A 15,284-nucleotide genomic window follows, 5' to 3' on the forward strand; every position below is an offset into this window, starting at 1 on the left:
GTTACAATAGCAAAGAACAAGGCATCAGAGGCACTCAACCAGTTCTGGAAAGTGACTCAGTAGATGGCACAAAGAAACTATATCAGCTAGCAAGACAAAGACAGAAAGATAAACAAGATAGTCAGAAACCCTTCACAACAGATGCCAGCAATATCATGCTCATCAGTCTACAGGACATCAAAGGCTGATGGAAGGAGTACTCCAGAAGCTTCTGAATAAGGAAAATTCTACAGTAGCTGTATTGCTCCAGACACAGCATATAGTGAGAGAAGATGAGGAGCCCAGTACAGGAGAAATAAGAACATCACTAAACAAATGAAGTCAGGGAAAGCAGCAGGCTCAGATGCGGTCACAGCAGATATGATCAAGATGTTGGGTGAGTTAGGGGAGAAATGGCTTCAGAGGGTATTCTACTCTACTCTATTTCTACTTATAGCAATATGGAGAGAATGGCATAATCTAGATGACTGGAGAATAGGCATGCTAGTGCCAGTGTGTTAAAGAAGAAAGGGGACATTCACAACCATGGGCAGTACAGAGGTATCAAACCCCCTGTCACATTGCATGAAAGTTCTGGAAAAAGTGACTAATACATTTAGATGCAGAGTAGTAGAAAGTAAGATGGGAGATGAAAGTTTGGATTCAGATCATGATGTGGAGGACTGACCCAATGTTTGCAGTGAAACAGATACTTGAGCAGAAGCTAGAAATGAGGAAATATTGCAAATGGGCATTACTAGACCTGGAGAAAACACATGTCAAGGTCCCAAGAAAGTTGATTTGGTTAATCCTGTGGTGCTTTAATGTCCTACATATATTGGTAGAATTATTGCAAGCTATGTACAAAAACCCAATGACTCAAGTACAAACAATGTGTGTTTTCACAGAAGAATTCCCAGTGGGGCTGGGTGAGCATGTGCATTGAGGAGCACCAGCGTTCAGCTGCTATCCATACTGGTGACAGACTACATTAGATAGACAGATAAAAAAATATTGCTGCATACATACAATGTGGCATTACAGGGAGACTATGAACAAGAACGTCAGCTAAGGATAGGGGAATGGAATGCAAAATGGAAGGCACAAGGGCTGAAACTGAGTACAAAGAACACAGTTGTAATGACAGCAAATGGGAGAAATCAGAAGATGTGAACTGAGATAGAAGGGAAAATAGTGGAACAGATTAACAGCTTCAAGTGTCTGAGGGGTGGATGAGGAGAAGGGAAATCTGAATGAGGAGTTCAAAGCCAGAATCTGAGGCACTGCAGCCAACTGGCACAGAGGGTCAGCTGTAGTGTATGACAGGAGATTGCCAAAGAAGGTAAAAAGTAAGGTGTACAAGACAGTGGTATGACTGGTACTACTGTATGGCACAGAAACCTGGGCAGTGAACAGAGAACAACTGAATAAGCAAGCTGTGAAAGAGATGAAGTGTCTGACATGGGTGATGGGATGCACACTATGAGGCAGACAAGAAATGAAGAACTTAGAGCAGAAGCCCAAGCAGCATCAATTGCAGAGAAGGTCAAATAGAACAGATTGAGTTGGTTCAGACACACGTTCAGGAAAGCAGTAGACAATCTTGTGAAGAAGATTTTGGACAGCCTGGAAGAAAGCAAGAGGAAATGAAGTCATCCAACAAAGATGTGGATGTATTGTGTGAGTGAAGAGCTGTGACAGGAAGAAATGAGTGCTGAAGAAGGTAGGAAAGTGGCATTCAATAGAGAGAGATGGCAACAGTTAACACAACATCCCAACCCCATGTAGAATATAGGAAAGAGGGAGTTGATGATGCTACCTATTAGGTCATCTGCTGGGATATCATTAAAGAATGCATCCTGCTTTCCCTCTGCCCACCTTCCTGACCAGTGCTACTACAAGAAGGTATATCTACCATGACTTTAACTGCAGTTAAACTAAACATGAATCTAAGTAGACTAATTAACTCCAACAAGGCGAATTACAAGGCCAAGATAGCCTCACAGGCTAAAGAAAACCACAAGGCCTTCTACTGTTTCTGGAGCCATGTCAGACTCTAAACCGGTCACAAGTGGCATCTCACAAGGTTCTGTCCTGTGACCTCTCTTGTTCGGTATTTACTTTTCTGAGGTACAGGCCAACGTGGGAGGACTATGGCTCACCAAGTTCGCAGATGACTGCAAACTGGGCGCCATAATCGACTCTCCAGCTGACACAAACATTCTTCAAAAAGGTCTCACAGAGATGGATAACTGGTGCCAGAGCCATGGTCTAAAGCTAAATGCCAAAATGTGTATAGTCATACCCTTTGGCAAAAACAATGTGCCCACAAATTACCACATAGGTGGTAACCCATTAAGTACAGAGAAAGTAATTAGGGATCTGGGGACCCAAGTTGATAGCAATCTCTCCTTTGACAACCACATTGCCAAAGTGGTTAGAAAGACCTTCTACATAGCCCACCTCATCATGAAAGGATTCACATCTAGATCAAGAGAGGTAATCGTGCCCCTTTATTCATCCCTCATCAGGCCCATCATAGAATACAATGCCCCCTTTGGGATGTACCTTACCCGACACCTGCAGCAATTAGAAAGACCCCAAAAGCACCTCACCAGGAGGATCAAGGGACTCAAAAAGATGCCATATGCTGCTCGGTTAAACAAACTCCAGCTCTACTCAGTTGCATACCGCCTACTTCGAGGCGATCTATGCCTGACATATAAAGCTATGTCCAACCCAGAATTAATGGACATGCTCCACCTCAGTAAATCTAAATCCCTTAGAGCCACGCGCTCGAGGGACTTGAACCTCAGCACAGAAATAAATAGAACATGCTGGAGGGACAGATTCATAACCCAGAGGCTCCCTTTGCTCTGGAATAGAATTCCAATTCATGTTAGGCAGAGCACCTCACTGACTCTCTTCAAGAAGAATCTTAATGAGTGGATGGGGGATCGTAGGTTTGTCCCGGGGATTGTTCCGTGTCACTATTAGACAGAGGCACAGTAAACTAAACTTTAAAAAGGGCACAGTATACTCAAATCAAGGGGTGGCGTAAGCCAAACACAATCGGGCTAGGCTTATAAATGCCCCAGGGCAGATAGCCTAGTATGAACCTATGAACCTATGAACTGCTATGTTTGAAACCTCAAAGACAGCACATATCAGTATGCCAAATTGGTGGTCGATGGTGCCACCTTCACTGAGCAGAGCAACACAGAGAATTTTCTGGCTGACAAATTCAGCTCAAACTTCACCCCCCCCCACTGCCCCCTGTGTCCTCTCATGAAATCGTTACTAGGATAACATCCCCCAAACTATTAACAGGGAGCATGCCCTGATGGTGCTCATTAAGGCCAAAAAATCATCCTCATTTGGCCACAACAATATCCTAGGATGCCTCCTAAATAGCTTGAAACATGACCTATTGAGATCACTTAAGTCAGTTTTCAACTATACCCTCAAAACAGGCTTTGTACCATGAGAATGAAGGACTGTAATGGTTGTCCCACTTCATAAGGGTGGACCAATAACCAACCCCAGAAACTACAGACTTGTTACTCTGACTAATCTAATATTGCAAAGCCATGGAACAAATTATCATAGAAATAATTAAAAAAGACATAGGCAACCTTCAGAGACTGTACTCAACTCAGTTTGGCTTTATGAAGAGATGGTCATGCCATGACTCTTTGAGAATGTCACCATGACAATGAGTGAAGGGAAAATGGTGCATATGACCTACCTGGACCTGGCTAAGCAGTTTGATAAAATACCCCACTCAGGAATAGTTGACAAACTCACCAAATGGGCATAAACCCCTACATAACTCACTGGATTGCCAGCTGGCTCACAGACAGGATGCAAGAAGTCAGGAATGGTGAGACCACCTCAAGTAAGAGACCGGTCACCAGCGGGGTACCTCGGTTCTCCGTGCTGGGAATGTTCCTGTTTGGCATCTACTTTTTAGAGGTAAAGGCTAATGTCAAGGGCCTTTGGCTGATCAAGTTTACAGATGCCTGCAAATTGGGAGGTATCATTGATTCCTCCCATGACTCAAACATTTTACAAGAGGGTATAACACAGACAAATGACTGGTGCCAAAGTTACAGATTAAAACCCAATGTTAAGAAATGCATTATAGTGCCTTTTAAGAAAACTGCCACCCAGGCTAATTATTTCATCTATAAAATACCCCTAAGAGTTGACCCGATAGTCAGGGATCTGGGAGCATATATAGATAGTAAGAACCACTCAAAAATAAAAACTAGTAAAGTAAACCAAATGCAGCTCCCAAGAAACAGCAAGCTGGAAAACCAGCAGTGTAGTTGGACAGCAAAGACGTTTTAATAATCCAGTAATCCAATAAAATACATAAAAATCATTAAAACAGTTCCACTACTAAGCGCTTTCACCCATAAATACATTCGGGCATCTTCAGAGTAGATAGTAATCCGGCCTTTGACTAACATGTGACCAAGGTAGTAAGAAAATCATTCTATGTCACCCAACATATAAGTAAAGGCATGGCATCCATGTTCAAGAAGTCATACTGCCACTTTATTTGGCCATTATAAGAGCCATTATTGAGTGTAATCCACCTTCAGTCTGTACCTGACCAGACATATGCAACAGTTGAAATGCCTATAAAGTTTTCTTACCAGGAGAATCCAGGGTATAAACACATTTTCCTTACCAGGAGAATCCAGGGTATAGACACATTGTCCTGTATGGATTGCCATAAAGCCCTATCTCTATACTCAGTCTCCTACTGGTTACTGACAGATGATCTATGCCTGGTATACAAGAAATCCTCAGATCCATCTCTGATGGACCTTTTGCACTTCTACAAAACAAACTGCAACAGAACCACTAGATCCAAGGTTTTAAATTTTGCTTCTGACATGACATGTTGGTGAGACAGATATGTGTCTTAGAGGAGCCTCATGTTCTGGAACAGGTTCCCTATCCATGTGAAGCAACCTTGACCAATGGATGGGAAATCGGAGAGTCACCCCATGTCTGGCCCCCATGTCTCTGATAAACAGAGGAAGACAGTAATGTCCAGACAAACAAACCCTCTACGCATAACCTCTAGAAACTTCCTAATTAATATATCCCTCCTAATAAACACCCAGGGCACATAGGGACACAATTGGGTTGGGCTGCATGGCTAGGCTTATAAAGGTCCTGGAGGTTGTTAGCCTAGTATATAACTATAAACCTATGAACCTATTACTGTCCAGCAGGTAGTGCCCTTCTTTACCAACTGCAGGCTTAACAATAGTTATGTCTGATGCTGTATTCCTCTTAGAAATGGTTTCTTTACCCTCTGCCAGGATAAGGTATGGGTATTTATGATAATTTTAAGCAGTTGCAGTTTCAAGAAAAAAACACCTCTATATGATGCTACCTAAATTATCTCCCTAAAATTATTTTTATTTTGTTTACCACCCTGTTTCTGGGGACATTTTGATCACTCATGGCTCACTTGGTTACACTAAAGAATATAGCCCCAAGATTTTGAAGTGAAGGGAACCTTTGAATTCTGTCATGTGGGACCTACAGTGAAGGCAAGACTACCCCGGGATTTTCCTTATACTTATTGTGTTGTGCTGGGTAAACCCATCCCAGTCATTTGTTCATGGGGAAATGGTATACTTATTATGTAAAGGATCTATAGCTAAATCTATCTTAAATGATAAACAATAAACTGAGCTCAGCAAAGCTCACTTCAGACTTCATGAATTAGTGGGAGACAGAGTTCAGCAGGTGATAGTGTGTCTGTTATTTCAACAAAATAAAATGAGTTTCAGCAAAGAGAGCAACATGGAATGACAGCTTAGTAGAGAAGGGTCCCTGTTTTGTAATTAAGAAAGTGAGCTAAAGAGGAGGAGAATAAACTACTATTCTAAAAAATTAGTTTGGGGTTTGAAAAAAGGTTGGTTTTGTCAGGGAAATCTGCTTTTGCATGGAGTGCTTCATTTGCAAAAAGACAGGAAACTCTGAATTTCCTTTCCTGAAGCTATTCACACTCACCTCTTCTAATGTCTTCATACGTCCCTATATAATGATACAATGCTATCCCTCTTCATACGTCCCTATATAATGATACGATGCTATCCCTGTAGCAGAAGGCATCTCAGTCATTAGAGCTATATCTTATTCAAAAAGCATTGCTAAGCATCATTTCATTTTTCCATCCATGTTTTGATATTGTAAACTGATTCTTGAGCTACATGTTGTAGCATATTATTGCAAATGTAAATATGTATAATTTTTTAGCATTTTCCTTGTATCTGTAAAAACGTTTTGTTAATTTCTTATGTGATCCTATTCACCCAGGCTGTACCTGCAGATGACTCATTGAGATCAGTGCATTACCCTGGTAAACAAATATAAATAAAATAAATAAAAACTAATAAATAAAAATTAAGGTAAATGTTTGAATATTTAACCCTAACATGGTTGCAAAATACTCATGACATTATAATAGAGGCTGTTTAAAAGTTACATTTAGTATTATAACTTAATCAAGAAATTGTTCAAATGGTTTAACTTTTTAGATCTGACACTTCAGCCTGCAAGGACTACACCAGAATAAGGTGATTTTCTTTTCATATTTTCCTGCTTACCTCATTGAATAATGTTGTATTTTATGTGCTACAAAGCACGCTGAGGTAAGCAACCCGACTTCATGATTTGAGATTTACAAAGTGAGTCTCCCAGTGACTTTGTTTTGTTATTTCTGTGCTAAATGCATTTGAATAAATATAAAGAAAAAGTGCAAGAAGACAAAGAAAGGGAGAAAAGCTACATTTGGTACAGTGCAAAAGCTACGGAAGCAATCCTAGCAGCTTTAAAATGCCCAGGCTAAGCCAGTCCAAAAAGAAATGGAGGGTGCCATTTCAAAATATTGGAAAGAAATAGTATGGACAAAATTGTGAATAGACTTGAAGACCAAAGACGGCTGGTGCTAAAATTTGAATTAAAAAAACTCACTTAAAATCACTGTTCAGTCTCAGCCTTACAACAGGATATGTACCCAAGGAATGGCGTACTGCAGCAGTGGTCCCACTCCATAAAGGTGGTGCCACAACGGACCCCGGAAACTATTGCCCTATAAGACTAACTAGCCTGGTCTGCAAAGCTATGGAGCGTATCATCATGGAACTCATAAACAAAGACACTGGGAACCTCCAAACACTGGATCCTACCCAATTCGGCTTTGTTAAGGGCAGATCTTGCTTCTTGAACCTGGTCAATTTCTTTGAAACAGTCGCCAAGGCCACAGACGAAGGGAAGGTAGTCCACACAGCCTACCTTGACCTTGCAAAAGCCTTCGACACAATACCCCACTCGGGCATCATAAATAAGCTCACCAGCTTAAATATCAACCCCTATGTCACAAGATGGGTTGCAAACTGGCTTAGGGATAGAACCCACATGGTCAGAATTGCAGGTACCATGTCAGACTCTAAACCAATTACAAGTGGCATCCCACAAGGCTCAGTCCTGGGACCTCTCTTGTTCGGTATATATTTCTCTGAGGTACAGGCTAACACAGGAGGACTATGGCTGACAAAGTTTGCAGATGACTGCAAACTGGGGGCCATAATCGACTCGCCGGCTGACACAAGCATCCTCTAAAAAGGTCTCACAGAGACGGATAACTGGTGCCAGAGCCATGGCCTAAAGCTGAATGCCAAAAAGTGCACAGTCATCCGCTTTGGGAAAAACAAAGTGCCCACAAATTACCACATAGGTAGTAAGCCATTAAGTACGGAAGAAGTAATTAGGGATTTGGGGACCCAAGTAGATTGCGATCTCTCCTTTGACAATCACATTGCCAAAGTGGTTAGAAAGACTTTCTATATAGCCCACCTTATCATGAAGGGGTTTACATCTAGATCAAGAGAGGTCATTGTGCCCCTCTACTCATCATTCATCAGGCCCATAATCGAATACAATGCCCCATTTGGGATGTACCTTACCTGACACCTGCTACAACTAGAAAGACCCCAAAAGTACCTCACCAAAGAGGATCAAGGGACTCAAACAGATGCCCCTACGCAGTTAGGCTAAAGAAACTCCAGCTCTACTCAGTTGCTTACCGCCTACTCAGAGGCGATTTGTGCCTGACGTATAAAGCCATGTCCAACCCAGAATTAATGGACATGCTCCACCTCAAGAAATCCAAATCCATGAGAACTACACGCTCCAGTGACTTAAACCTCAGCACAGAAATAAATAGAACATGCTGGAGGGACAGATTCATATCCCAGAGGCTCCCCTCATTCTGGAACAAAATCCCAGTCCATGTCAGACAGAGCCTCTCAATGACCCTCTTCAAGAAGAATCTTGACGTTTGGATAGGAGATCATAAATTTACCCCTGGGATCTCTTCTGTGTCACTGCTAGACAGAGGCATGGTAAACTAACCTTAAATGGGCTATCTTCTGTGACCTACTATACAGAGGCACAGTCAACTAATCTAAGAAGGGTGGCGAAAGCCAAACACACCCTGGCTAGGCTTGTAAATGCCCTAGGGCAGATAGCCTAGTATCAACCTATGAATCTATGAAAAAAGAGAAGTCAGGTTCTGACCCAAGACAGCATTATATATACTAACCGAAAGATAAGGATGGATTACTGCAGGATGTGTATACGATCAACAACATTGTTCTTGATTTAAAAACAGTTACTATATTCTGTAATATAAAAATGAGCCATTAAAAGCATAAGACAGATACTGAGTGTGACGACCGTGCCCTGGCCCAGCAATCAAGGAGCCTTAGTCCTCACCACTAACACCAGGGAGGTCGTCTCCTACAAGAGGAAAGGATAACTAATACACACAGTAAAGTACAATTTCCCTTAAGTGCACACAGAGATCACAGGCAGTCTGGGGCTGGCTGCTCCAGGTCCCCAGCAAGACTCCTCACTGACACGGCTATAAGGTCCAGATCTCAGCCTAACTGGGCAAGCTAGGACATCCAGTACCCTCTCTGTCCAACCAGCACCTTGTGTCCCTGCCCAAGTAGCTGACAGAACTCCCACACTTTGAGATAAGTATTTATACAACTTCACAGACACTCCTGGGAAAGGCTGACACAGATTCTCCAGCTGTGCCCCTTTACTCAGACTATACGGTAGTAATTACTGCCACCACCCAGTTAATAATATCAGCTAATAAAAGGCCCTTAAAAGGGTGTCTGATTATTACTGTGCAATAGTAATATCCAGTGGTAATGTGAATATACAGTCTAAGGCTTATTGGAAGGGCTTAGACCAGGGGTGTCAAACTCAAATACACAGTGGGCCAAAATTAAAAATTTAAAAAAAGTCGCAGGCAAACCTTGATATTTATTGAAAAAAATGTTTACAATTGAGGACATTTTTTTCCTTCTCATCAGATATAACGATTAACCTTTTCATACAGAAACAAACATGTTTTGCATAAATATTGAATCTGGAACAAGCAAAGCTTAATACTGTAGTATAGTAGTATAAGCACATGTGAAATCAAATGTCAAATACAAGACATATCTGTGGCATTCATTTCTTTAGTAAAATTTAACAAATTATCTTACGCCTCTTTCTCTATTTGTAGCCTTCTGAGCTAAATTTCAACTGTAACCCTTTTTTCATAGGCTAACAGTAATAATAATTTCCTTCAATGAAAATCCAATTATTCAAGTCCATGCCTTGGAATAACAAGGAAAAGTGCTTGAAGATAACATTCATTCAAGCTCAGTTTGCTACACTCTGATCTACTCTGATGCACACTGGTCCAAGCCAGATACCTGGCATCTCTTCTTGGATGCTAGTTCATCAATGTTTGGGGGTCAGGCTCTGAGCTGAGGAAATCCTCAGGATTGAGTGAAGGTGTTCATCAGTGAGACGACTCCTGTGTGATGTTTTGTTCATCTTCATCAAGGAGAATAGTTGCTCACACAGATATGTGCTGCCGAACATAGAGAGCATTTGAGCAGCTTGGGTATGGAGATGGGGCATTGTGTCAGGGATGTAATGTAGAAACTGTGCAGCGCCCACAGCATCATACTTTGACTTCAGCATGTCATTACACTGGAGTTCAATCAGCTCCATTTGGAGGTTAGTTGGTGCGTTTTCCACATCAACTGCAAACGGATTACTAAGCAGTTCAAACCTACATTTCCAGGCATCAAAGTCAGCAAATCGCTGGGTAAACTCAGCGCTGAGTATGCCGAGTTTTTCAACAAACTGTGTACGTGGGAACACGACGGTAGAGATCTGTGTTTTTATGGTCTGGCAGCAAGGAAAATTGCCCAGGTTTCTTTGCAACATCTGAGTTTCCCACAGGCACAATTTTGTTTTAAAAGCCCTCACTGCAGCGTACATGTCTGTGATGACATGGCCCCGCCCCTGAAGCTGCAGATTCAGCACATTGAGATGGCTCGTGATGTCACAGAGAAATGCCATCTCAGACAGAAACTCTTTATACCGGAGTTTTGCTGTGTCTTTCCCTTTTCTTTCTAGAAACTGACAAATTTCCTCATGCAGCTCGAAACATCTGTTCAGTATTTTTTCTGCTTAGCCATCTCACCTCTTTGTGATATGGCAAATCTGCGTATTCCGAACAACACTCCTTCAGAAAAGACTTGAACTGATGTTGATTCAAACCTTTAGCTCTTATATAGTTAACTACTTGTGTTATGGTGCTCATAACATGTTCCATCTTCAGGGATTTGCCACACAACAACTCCTGGTGTATGATGCAGTGATAAACAGCTCACCTGCACAGTTCTCTTCCTCGATCTTCTCCTGAATCCTGGCCACCAATCTACTCTTTTGACCGCACATTGCGGGCGCTCCGTCTGTCGTTAGTCCGACAAGTTTATCCCAAGGTAGCCTCATTTGAGTTGCACATTTGGAAACCTCTTCAAAGATTTCTTTTGCTGTGGTTGTGCCATGCATTGATTTTAATCCCAAAAGTTCCTCCACAATGCACAGATTTGAGTCCACTCCACAGATGAAGACTGACAGCTGGGCATTATCAGATGTGTCACTGCTCTCATCCACAGCAAGGGAGAATGCAGTGAAATCTTTTCCCTTTGCCATCAGCTGTTCATGTAGATTTGTGGCAAGATCACATGCATGATCAGCTATTGTGCTTCTGCTAAGGCTCACATTTAAAAATACTTGCCTTTTATATGGGCACACGAAGTCGCAAACTTTAATCATGCACTTTTTGACAAACTCTCCCTCATCAAAGGGCCGAGCTGATTTTGCAATCTCTGCTGCCACAATAAAACTAGCCTTTACAGCAGCTTCACTTTGCGATATGGCTTTTGTGAACATAGACTGTTGTGAAACTAAACTTCTTTTCATCTCCTCTACTTTCTGGCACTTTTGCGCTATGTCTAGGTCCTTGTACTTGTTGTGGTGTTTTGTTTCATAGTGTCTTCTTATGTTATACTCTTTGGTTACAGCTACTAAGGTCTGTCCTTTACATTTGTGAACAGATATTCTGCTTCCCACATTTTTAGAAAGCTTCTGTTTTCAACGTTTCATTTGGCCATTTTTGAGAGGGGTGGCCCAATGTGACTGGCAGCATGAGGTCACTAATGAATGTCAACAAAGAAGGGGGCACTTGTGGGTCCTGAATGACACACCAACGCACCAGCAGAGAATTCTGGGATTTGTAGTATTAATGGTGTATAACGACGGGCCAGCTCTACCAGACATTTGGTATTTTCTCGCGGGCCAAATATAATTACACTGCGGACCAGATTTGGCCCGCGGGCCTGAGTTTGACATGTATGGCTTAGGCAATAAACTCTATAAATATATAATGTACTCTTAAGCATTCTTCATCTCTACACAAACCAGACACCGATAGAAGGTTTTAAAAATATTTAATAATAAATAATTAAAACACAAGCAAAACTACTACACCCAAGAGATATCTAAGAGTTCACAGATCACACAGAAACTTAAAATAATACAGTAGGACATGTCTGGTTTCAAAGAAAAATACCTAATTAATCTTTACTAGCTTTAACTATTCCTACAAGATATCGCAGTGCTACAAACTTATGTGTGAGCATAAGCAGAGTGCTGATAAGTTAGATGTCCAGATCAAAATGCTTCAGGTCTCTTGTGAGAAATAGAATTTAAACATTACTAACAAACATGTTTGCTGAGTCCCTCCCTAAATTACATCATTTTTGACACTTAGATTTTCCCAGTATTCATATTGCATCATCTTAACACCTGGTCTGAGTTCTCAGGCCACAAACTGCATTATTTAGCAATCTAACACCTGCACAGAAACTTACAACAATAGAAGATATTTTGCATGTATATACTAACAGAAACTAAAGCAATAAAGCATCTTCCACATCTAAATACTGGTCATAAATGTTAGCCTTAAAACAATGGGCATGCAGTCTTCATCCAGCCGCCCTCGGGCTGAATTCTAACATGAAAGGATACAACATGCTTCACTGGGCCAGTAGAGTGGAATGTTGTCACATATTTTGCAGTTCCACATTTCACAGTGTTTTCTTACATTTAAAAACACAAGCCTGTATTTTACATTCTACAGTTGATAGAATTATATATTAAATTCTATTTGACTAGGCTGGCAGCCTTCGTCCATCTCTCCCCAATCATCACACTGAGAATAAAATTAAAATCTTCCACAGGCTCTCAATCATAGTAAGGTGCCTAAAGAAGTCAATTCCTTAAAGCAAAAGGAAGAAACATTGCTCTGATGTACAACAGAAAGAATACACAAGTGATAAAGAATTCTGTCAACATACATTTTTCTATGAAGTATTTGAAAAGACTGTACAGTGAAAGGAGTATGCTTTCTAACAGTGTGAATGTGAGGAAGTAAACATGCATAAGGAAAGTGAATTAAAATGCACTCAATCAGTAAATGCTGGATTTGGAATAAAAATGTAAAAGGAATGATACATTGTTAGTGTGGTACATGAAGTAAATATAAATGTGACGTGCGCAGAGGATGAATAGTATTCCACTATGTTTGATTTAACTACTAAGTGTAAAAATCTAGGGGCTGAATAAAGGACTAACATTCAATTTCAGTGTGCACGACACTGAAAAGCCTAGCTTCATTCTTGTATATGTATTCTTTATTTTCTTACGTGTACTACTTCTGCTTTTTAAATAATGTGTTACTCTGTGTTTAGTATGATATAGAGCAGTTGCAGTTAAATGTCAAGTAAGCCTGCATAGTAAATGACACAGATGATGTTCACATTTTCAAAGGTTGTTGCTAGAGGTTTATACTTGACAAAAGAAAACAAAATCAGGCAGCAATTTAGCACATCAAATACACAGTTGAGTCGATTTATATCCTACATTTCCGTGAAAGCTTAACTTTGCAATCATCCCTGATGTTGTGCAATGTTAAAGTGTTGTATGAGGGGCACAGTATCCCATAGGTTCATAGGTTCATAGGTTCATACTAGGCTATCTGCCCTAGGGCATTTACAAGCCTAGCCAGAGTGTGTTTGGCTTTCGCCACCCATTTTAAATGAATTTTGCTATGCCCTTTTTCGAGGTTAGTGTACTGTGCCTCTGTCTAACAGTGACACAGAAGTGATACCCAGAGTAAATCAATGATTTCCCATCCACTCATTAAGATTCCTCTTGAAGAGAGTCAATGAGGGACTCTGCCTAACCTGGACTGGGATTTTATTCCAGAGTGAAGGGAGCCTCTGGGTTATGAATCTGTCCCTCCAGCATGTCCTATTTATTTCAGTGCTGAGGTTCAAGTCTCGAGCGCGTAGCTCGATGGGATTTGGATTTTCTTAGGTGCAGCATGTCCATTAATTCCGGGTTGGACATGGCTTTATACGTCAGGCACAGATCGCCTCTGAGCAGGTGGTATGCCACTGAGTAGAGCTGGAGTTTCTTTAACCGGGCAGCATATGGCATCTGTTTGAGCCCTTTGATCCTCTTGGTGAGGTACTTTTGGGGTCTTTCCAGTTGCTGCAGGTGTCTGGTAAGGTACATCCCAAAAGGGGCATTGTACTCAATTATGGGCCTGATGAGGGATGAGTAAAGAGGCATGATGACCTCCCCTGATCTAGATGTGAATCCCTTCATGATTAGGTGGGCTATATAAAATGTTTTTCTAACCACTTTGGCTATGTGGTTGTCGAATGAGAGATTGCTATCAACTTGGGTCCCCAGGTCCCTAATTACTTCTTCCATACTTAATGGATTACCATCTGTGTGGTAATTTGTGGGCACTTTGTTTTTGCTGAAGGGGATGACTATACACTTTTTGGCGTTTAGTTTGAGGCCATGGCTCTGTCACCAGTTGTCTGTTTCTATGAGGCCCTTTTGTAGGATGCTTGTGTCGGCTGGAGAGTTGATTATGGCGCCCAGTTTGCAGTCATCTGCGAACTTGGTCAGCCACAGTCCTTCTGTGTTGGCCTGTACCTCCGAGAAATATATACCGAACAAGAGAGGTCCCAGGACTGAGCCTTGTGGGACACCACTTGTAACTGGTTTGGAGTCTGACATGGCTCCAGCAATTCTAATCATGTGGGTTCTGTCCTTGAGCCAGTTTGCAACCCATCTGGTGACATAGGGGTTTATATTTAAGCTGGTGAGCTTATCTATAATGCCTGAGTGGGGTATTGTATCGAAGGCTTTTGCGAGGTCCAGGTAGGTTGTGTGGACCACCTTCCCCTCGTCAATGGCCTTGGTGACTGTTTCAAAGAAATCGACCAGGTTTAAGAGGCAGGATCTGCCCTTAACAAAGCCGAACTGGGTAGGATCCAGTGTCTGTAGGTCCCCAATATCTTTATTTATGAGGTCCATGATGATCCTTCGCATAGCTTTGCAGACCAAGCTAGTCAGGCATATGGGGCGATAGTTTCCAGGATCCGTTGAGGCACCACCTTTGTGGAGAGGGACCACTGTTGCTGTACTCCACTCTTTGGATACATATCCTGCAGTAAGGCTGAGATTGAACAGTGGTTTTATGTTTGGGTTTAGTTCTTCTTGGAGTTCATGTAGGACGCAGCCTGGGACACCGTCTGGTCCCATTGATGCTGTGTTTTTTGCTTTGGAGAGGGCGGCTCTTACCTGAGCATCTGAGATGTCAGGGGGGGCAGAACTCTGGTGGGATAGATATTTGCCCTTTTGGTGGGGAAGGGGGGGAGAAGTTTGCGCTGAACCTGTCAGCTAGGATGTTGGCAATGTCTGTGGGTTCGGTGTATTTTGTGTCATTTTGGACTAATTCTGAGCATATCTGGGAATTCCCACCCAGGTTC

Source organism: Protopterus annectens, chromosome 2.part1 (genome assembly GCF_019279795.1).
Source record: "Protopterus annectens isolate FY-2018-M chromosome 2.part1, PAN1.0, whole genome shotgun sequence".
Classification (NCBI taxonomy): domain Eukaryota; kingdom Metazoa; phylum Chordata; order Ceratodontiformes; family Protopteridae; genus Protopterus; species Protopterus annectens.